This window comes from Camellia sinensis, chromosome 4, assembly GCF_055761805.1.
Source record: "Camellia sinensis isolate YWXY chromosome 4, ASM5576180v1, whole genome shotgun sequence".
Classification (NCBI taxonomy): Eukaryota; Viridiplantae; Streptophyta; class Magnoliopsida; order Ericales; family Theaceae; genus Camellia; species Camellia sinensis.
The window spans coordinates 200,159,949-200,167,584 of NC_138964.1; the positions used below are offsets into that span (position 1 = coordinate 200,159,949).

Here is a 7,636-nt window from a genome sequence, read left to right on the forward strand (position 1 = left end):
CTTCAATCTTTAGTTTTATGCCAACTCCATGAAAGTATATATATGCAAGATGTTAGGTTTTATGAACAAAAGTAGTTTGAAAGAGTGATTAAGCTTCTAATCATGTTTACTTTGTGTGGTTAAGATGATAAGTCATGGTATAGTAAGGTTAAGTCAATGTATTGCATTAATTTCTCCTTGTTTTGCATGTAGAATGTGTTGGGATTGCTGGTTTTTCTTGGTTGAACTTCGAACTGCCAAAACAGGGGCACGACCGCTCGAGCGGAGTCATGGCCGCTCGAGCGGAGAAGAAGAAAAATTATTTGTTCTCTTTTGTGTGCTCGACCCTCTGCTATGTTTAGATGATGTTTTGATGAGCTTAAGATAGTTATAATTCACTGGAAGCGTAATGAATTGGGAACTAATGTACCAAGGAAAAGAAGAACTAATATGCAAGTTTTGCTTGTGTACAGGACACACTCCGGGAGGAAGTAGCACGTCATCTCAACACCACAGTGAGTAGTAGTACCATTGTATGCTTCATATGTATAGCTAATGATTGTCATTAGCATTTTATTCACATACAATCTGCAATTATGTTTATGATTTAATGTATATATATATATAGAAATGGGGAAGATGAAGTGTTTCCATTCTTTAAGATTATGGGCCTTTGGCCATACGGTATAAGTAACTACGATATGAAACAAAGTGCTACACGGGACTAAGTGCTACAATGTGAGTCACCGCTAGAACCCGTGTGAGACACCTCTTGAGTTCATACAAGAATTTACAAGGGCTCAATGCCAATTTACAAGGGCTCAAGGCCAGTTTATAAGGGCTCAATGCCAATTTACAAGGGCTCAATGCCAATTTATAAGGGCTCAATGCCAAATGATTCAAGGGCTCCATGCCAATTTATTCAAGGGCCTTGCGCCACTATGTTTACGGGCTTCGTGCCACCATGAATAAGAGTTTGTGCCACACTATACAAGGGCTTTATGCCAAAAACATTATGTCCAAGCCAATATGTTCCAAGATAAGACCTAAGCCCATTATGAATAAGTACAGATTCAGACTCGTTATGTGAATGCTGCAATAATAAACGAAAGTACATGTTTGAAGCTTTGGATACCAGGTTGGAACTTTAATTGAAATGTTAAAATTTCAGAAATTGCATGGTCCGCTCGAGCGCCGGGGGGGGGGGGGAGGAAGTCCCACTCAAGCGTGGAAATTAACCTCCCAACAGTTTTTCAGAGATTTCGCTATCCGCTCGAGTGGGGAAATTCCCGCTCGAGCGTAAAAATCGACCTCCCAGCATTTTTGTTAAATTTTACAGTCCGCTCGAGTGGCCAAAGTGGCACTCGAGCGGGGACCCATTTTCAGGAAAATTTGAAAAGTGCATTTAGTTAATAATTCTATCCTCATTTCTTTCCAAAGCATGGTAGACACAATTTATGGATCAATAAATGTTGGGAAGCTATGAGACTATATGTATTCTTTTACTACAGTTCAAGTTAAGCATCACCTTGTTATGTATTACTATTCACTGAGCTTGGCTCACTCTTTGACATGTCTGTTTCTGTTGGTAACCAACCAGGAGGTCAGCCCTAACCCAGGACGTCCGTATCTTTTTGTCAACCTATGTGAGCTCGAGCACTAGACGAGAGCACTTTTTATGAAGCCTTACTAAGATGATGACTTGTATTTGATTACTCCTTTGGGTTGAATGTACATGACTTTAATGTTTTTGTTTATAGGGTTGGGACTGTGTATGTATGTACGTAACTGATGCATGAAGTATAATTTTAGCTTGTAACTATATGTTATAATATCCATGATGCATGTGATCCTGGCATGTTAGATGTAGCTCAATGGAGTTTGTTATATTATTTTAATTTTTAGTGCTTCTGTATGCTAGGAATACTAGAGTATATGTCCGTTTTCGTATGGGTCATGCCCAAACTTTTAGGGGCGGGTTTAAGGGCGTGACAAGTGGTATTAGAGCGTGAGTTTCTATCTCACACATGGATCCATTAAGCTCTAGGGTGTCTAGAAAAGTTTTAGGCATCTTGCATAACATCCTGAAAGTATATGAAAGTTCGATGGCAACGTTATGAGTACTTTGATAAGGCTAACAATTTTGAATATGTCTATTGTATATAAATGCTTGTTGTGCAGGCAATGATGAGAACAAGGACAGAAGATACCGAAGATGCTACTACTGCACGGCTGGATAGAATGGAGAGAATGATTATGGAAATGGCGGAGACCTTACGACAACAACAGCAGCAGCCACAATAGCAGCAACAGCCACAACAGCAACTGCCAGCACCACCGGTGCCTCCACCGGCAGCGCAAGATTTCCAGGCTGAAGATCGAACTATTACCCTTATCAAAGAGTTTAAAAAGATGAAACCGTCGTCCTTTAAAGGAGGAATAGAACCAATGAAAGCTGAAGCATGGGTGTTGGGAATAGAGAAGTTATTTGAAGTCTTTCCGTGTATCGAAGCTCAGAAGGTGCAATTGGCTGTATTCACTTTCGAGGATGAGGCGCGGAGGTGGTGGATGCTTACGAGAACTATACATCAAGGATTGACATGGGACAAGTTCTTGGAGATATTCTACGATAAATATTTTCCACAAAGTATGCGAGATAAAAAGGTGACTAAATTCGAAACCCTTAGGCAAGGGAACAAGACTGTTGCTGAGTATGAAGCCCAATTTGCCGAGTTGGCCCTGTTCGCACCTCACATGGTGGACACAAACTGTAAGAAGGCACGAAAATTCGAAGGGGGATTACGGGGTGCTATTTTGGACTGAGTTAATATGTTGAAGCTGCCTACCTATGTAAAAGTGTTGGAGAGGGTCGTTATAGCAGAAGGGAATATTACCGCACAAAACCGAATTTCTGAATGGAAGGGGAAAAGGAAAAATAATCAATGGTCGAAGGGGGCAACTACTCCACCAAATAAGAAACAAAATTCAGGGGCTTCAAATGTTTCTACCCCTAATCAAGATTCAATTCCTGTATGTGTGGAGTGTGGGAAGAAACACCGCAGGATATGTTATCGAAAGTCTGGAGCCTGCTTTCAGTGTGAAAAGACGGGTCATGTGATAAGGGATTACCCTCAGAGAAAGTAGTAACAACATAGCAATAGGGCTGCTACCAGTTTAGTGGGGTTTGCACCAACTAGCAATACCAAGGCACCATTCAAAGCTACTAACAACAAAGATACCGCGAGACAAGGTAGGGTATTTGCATTGGTTCCGGGAGATGTACAAAAGGCGGCGACAGTGGTGTCAGGTACATTTATGGTTCATGGTCATTCTGCTTGTGTATTGTTTGATTCTGGTTCTACCCATTCTTTTGTGTCAAAACTATTTGCTCCTAAGTTAAATACATTTGAGGAAGTATCTATATAATAAGGGAGAAAGGTTTTTGAAAATGTATAAAAATATATGTGAGATACATTTTGATCCAATGGCTGAGATGATTTGTTTTTATTCTTTAAAGGCTGAGATGCTCTGTGACATTTTCACATTCCCGCCCAAAACAATCCCTCTCTCGTTCTCTCTGCAGCGTCCCACCCACCCACCCACGAACGACAAACCTAAACATTATTTGCACTTCTCTTTCTCTCTCTCTCTCTCCAACTTCTCAGATCTCTCTCTCTTCCTCTCCCTCCCCCTCCTTTCCACTGCCGCTCCGCTTCCATCATTGCGCCGCCTCCGAACTCCACCGACAGCAACTCTTCATCTTTTCTCCCTCCTAGATCGAACCCCATGTCTTTGAAACCCCACTGAATTTTCTTTGAATCTCATACATCTTCTCTTTCGATTTGTTTATCTATTCCTCTCTAGGTTTTTAATTCCTCATTTCGATCCATACCCACTTTTCCTTTCTTTTTGATCTTCTCTCTCTAGCGATGTCTCTCTCTAAAATTTTGGCGGAGGAGTCTCTTCCGGGTGGGTACCGATTTCGCCCTACTGACGAAGAACTCATCAATCACTATCTGAAGTTGAAGATCAACGGCGATGAGAAGCAAGTCAGTGTTATTTGAGAGATCGATGTCTGCAAATGTGAACCCTGGGATTTACCTGGTAAAACTACCCACATAAGAAATTAAAAAAATTAAAATTTTGGATTTTTTGCTTTGACTATTGATATATACTTGATTAAAAAGCCCTAATTTTGGGTTTGCTTTGATCTATTTATATGCAGATAAATCGGCAATAAAGACGACCGATGAAGAGTGGTTCTTTTTCTGTCCTAAAGATCGCAAGTATCAGAATGGGCAGCGACTGAACAGAGCGACTCTGGCTGGGTACTGGAAGGCCACGGGTAAAAATAGGTCTATCAGGTCTCTGAGGGGAACCACTGTGATTGGCACGAAAAAGAGAACTGTCCTTTTGTGTTTAATGCTTTTATGATTTTTGCACAATCTGTATACAACTTTTATATGTATTACATTTCCCTTACTGTAAATTTCCATTTGATAACTATTTGTTTATGGACATGTTTGAATTATATTCATTGCTTCACTTTTAATTACTATATTTTGCAGCCCAAATCAGTGCTTATTTAGTTATTTCAATATATATAGATATTGTTTAATTATGTTCACCGTCTAAATTCATTTCATTAGATGTTGTAATAAAAATAAAAATAACACTGACTTAATAACTATTACAATTACTATATTATTGTAGTTGTTGTTTATATCATTATCACTGTCATTTCATTTCATTGGTGGGGACACATTGCAGTATTTTGATGGATATGGATATCATGGAACATCATTTGAGCAAACATATCGATGTTACCCTGCATTTTTTATTGATAAGGTTGGAAAGCTTTCCTCAACATGATAATTGTTTTGTTTTGTTTTGTTTTGATTTTATTCATTATACTGTTGCAGTTCTATGACCTCAACCAAATTCATGGCACTCTTTAATCAATTGTAAATGTTAATGAATTCTGGAAAATTAACAATTAAGATGATACCATATGCGCTCTTTCATTTCCCTTGAAGGCCTTCATGTCTTTCTTTACTCATTTTTGTGTCCACCCACATCCCAAAAAAAAAGAAAAAAGAAAAGGAGATGGAAAATAAAAAATATAAAAGGAAAACAGTGGAAAGGGGGAAAAAGACTGTAATTGTATGTTGTCTTTTACATATTCATATTCGAATTTCTAATTTATTTGTTTCTTTTCAATCCTGCAGCCACAGATTGAAAATGGTGATAAAAGTAAGTTATCAAACTCTAAACACTTGTGTGTGCATGTATTAGCCTTCTAAATGTCTTAATTTTTTTTTTATTTATTTATTTATTTATCTTTTCACTATGTTGTTGCAATTATAATGCCTCCATCAGCCCTTGACCGTCTTGATTAGTTGATTTATTTGAAATTTTTTATGGTGGCTTATTATCTTTTGTGGTTAATTCAAATTTTTTTCCTATTATCATCTAAAATGCTAATATAAGACTATTCTGCAGCATCTCTTCATATTGATTATCCTATGTTGTTTGAACTTCGCAATGCTGCTACTGAGCGCATTTCTCATTGTGGCGTTCTTGAGTTCATTGCAGAAGAAGGCATGATATATATGCCTTACTGGGTAGGCAACCAGTAGTGTTTTTGTATACAAGTTTTGTGGTTTTGGTGTATTTTGCTGTGTACCAGTGTCATTGAGGAGTCTTTGTTTGCATTTATTCTCCATTGATGCACCCTACGTATTGCTTCATTGTAGATGATGGAGAATCTGCTCTTACAAGAAGGAGACATTGTGTGAGTGAAAAATATGACTCTCCCAAAAGGGACATTTGTTAAACTGCAACCCCATACAAAAGACTTCTTAGATGTATCCAATCCAAAGGCCATGTGAGTTTATGATCTTTTTGCTTTGATGTTGTTGTTAGTAGAATGATATTTCCTGGCCCTAGCATCATTTGGCCTTCATGCAATTTGATTGTCATCATGACCAGTAAAAGAACATATATAACTCTGTAAATCTATATAATAAGGAAGAAAGGTTTTTGAATTTATCCTAGAGACAATTGTCCTACTAGGACATTTTAACAGTCATGATTCAATTGTGTATTTAGATAGACGGATTAGATAGACGGAATTTTGGTTTTTTATGTAAATGTTACATGTCGATACTTCATTCTCTTTTTATGAAATATTAACAAACCTTTATAAAGGATTTTTTTTTTTTTTTTTTTTTTTTTTTTTTGTTTTGCCAAGTTTTATAAAGGAAGTTTAAGTTCAATATTCTTAAAAACTATTAGGGTTGGCAGTCATGTTTTAAAATGTAAAAATATTTTATATAATTTAAAAAAAAATCACCAACAAAAAAATCCAAATTAAATGTAAAAAAATTAACCCTTAAAAAAATATTGGATAAGGAAACCTTACTGCTTGCCAAATTGGTGCAGAATATTGTTTTCAAGAATAATTCTCTTCTAAATTAGTAATAATTTTTTGGTAATGGAAATGGTATAAATCTAGAATTTTTAACCTGGAAAATATTTCAAAATTTTAGTGTATAATATAAATTTAAAATTAATAAAATGTAAGTTACACAATAATGATGTTATTATTTTGAAAACAATGGGTGATCCAATTGTCAATGGAATTGGTATGGGAAGTATGGATCATGGAAATAGAACATGGATTGTGGAAAAAAATATATAGAAGGATATCAGATAAATGAGGAAGGAACCTTTTTTGACCATTGAATTATGACCATCCATTTTTGCCAATTAAATAGTAAACAACAAAAAATATATTTGGATAAATTATACTTTACTCATTTATGTTTAATCATTTTTTTATTTTAAGTTTTTTTTTTAATTTAATCTTAAAAATAATTTTTGTTAAAAATTTGACAGAAAATGCTATAATAACCATTACATAATGTAAATATTACCCTAGGAAGTTGCATCACGCAACAGGTAAGACTCGAACCTAAACATCACCCCTGGCAAGGGAGCACCTCATCTACTGGCCCAATCCTTGGTCTTACTCTGGTACATACTTTATAGAGTCAAATTTGAGAAAGTAAAGAGTCAGTATTGTAACTTTATTGTCCTGACTGTGGCATGAAAAACTCCCTTTCCCTTTCAATAGTTTAGCAAACTCCTAAACAGCCTTGCTAAGTTGGAACAATTAGAAATTCCAATTCATAGTCAAATGTGAAGCATGGCATGAATCTCTCGCTATTACAAATCCAGCAAGTTTGAGTTAAAATTAGACTGTCTTTTTGGAGTTGTTTTCAAGAATTTAGTGATTCCTCTTGCACTGGATATTTTATATCACTGCTGCAAAAAACCACTATTACCATTTTCGAAAACATCCTTCCCTTTATTTACTATTTCTCTTTAGCTTATACACAGATCTTAATGGTTTGGGTGTTTTGACATCGGCACTCTCTCCCTCACTCTCTCCATACAGTGTTTTGACATCCTCTCAATGGTCTTGGGTGTTCTTCAATTTGAAGAGAGATAGAAAAACAGAGTGAGAGAGTGAGTTAGTTTTGAAACTGTATTTCTCTTTAGCTTATACACTGAGATCTTAATGGTTTGGGTGGGTGTTTTGACATCGGCTCTCTCTCCCTCGCTCTCTCTGTACAGTGTTTTGACATCCTCT

The 7,636-nt window shown here is 36.6% G+C and overlaps 1 pseudogene; it reads left to right on the forward strand.

The window, feature by feature from the left end:
- The first annotated feature begins 3,908 nt into the window (after positions 1 to 3,908).
- On the forward strand, positions 3,909 to 5,870 carry LOC114276819 (ubiquitin fusion degradation protein 1 B-like; annotated as a pseudogene).
- The last annotated feature ends 1,766 nt before the right edge of the window (positions 5,871 to 7,636 follow it).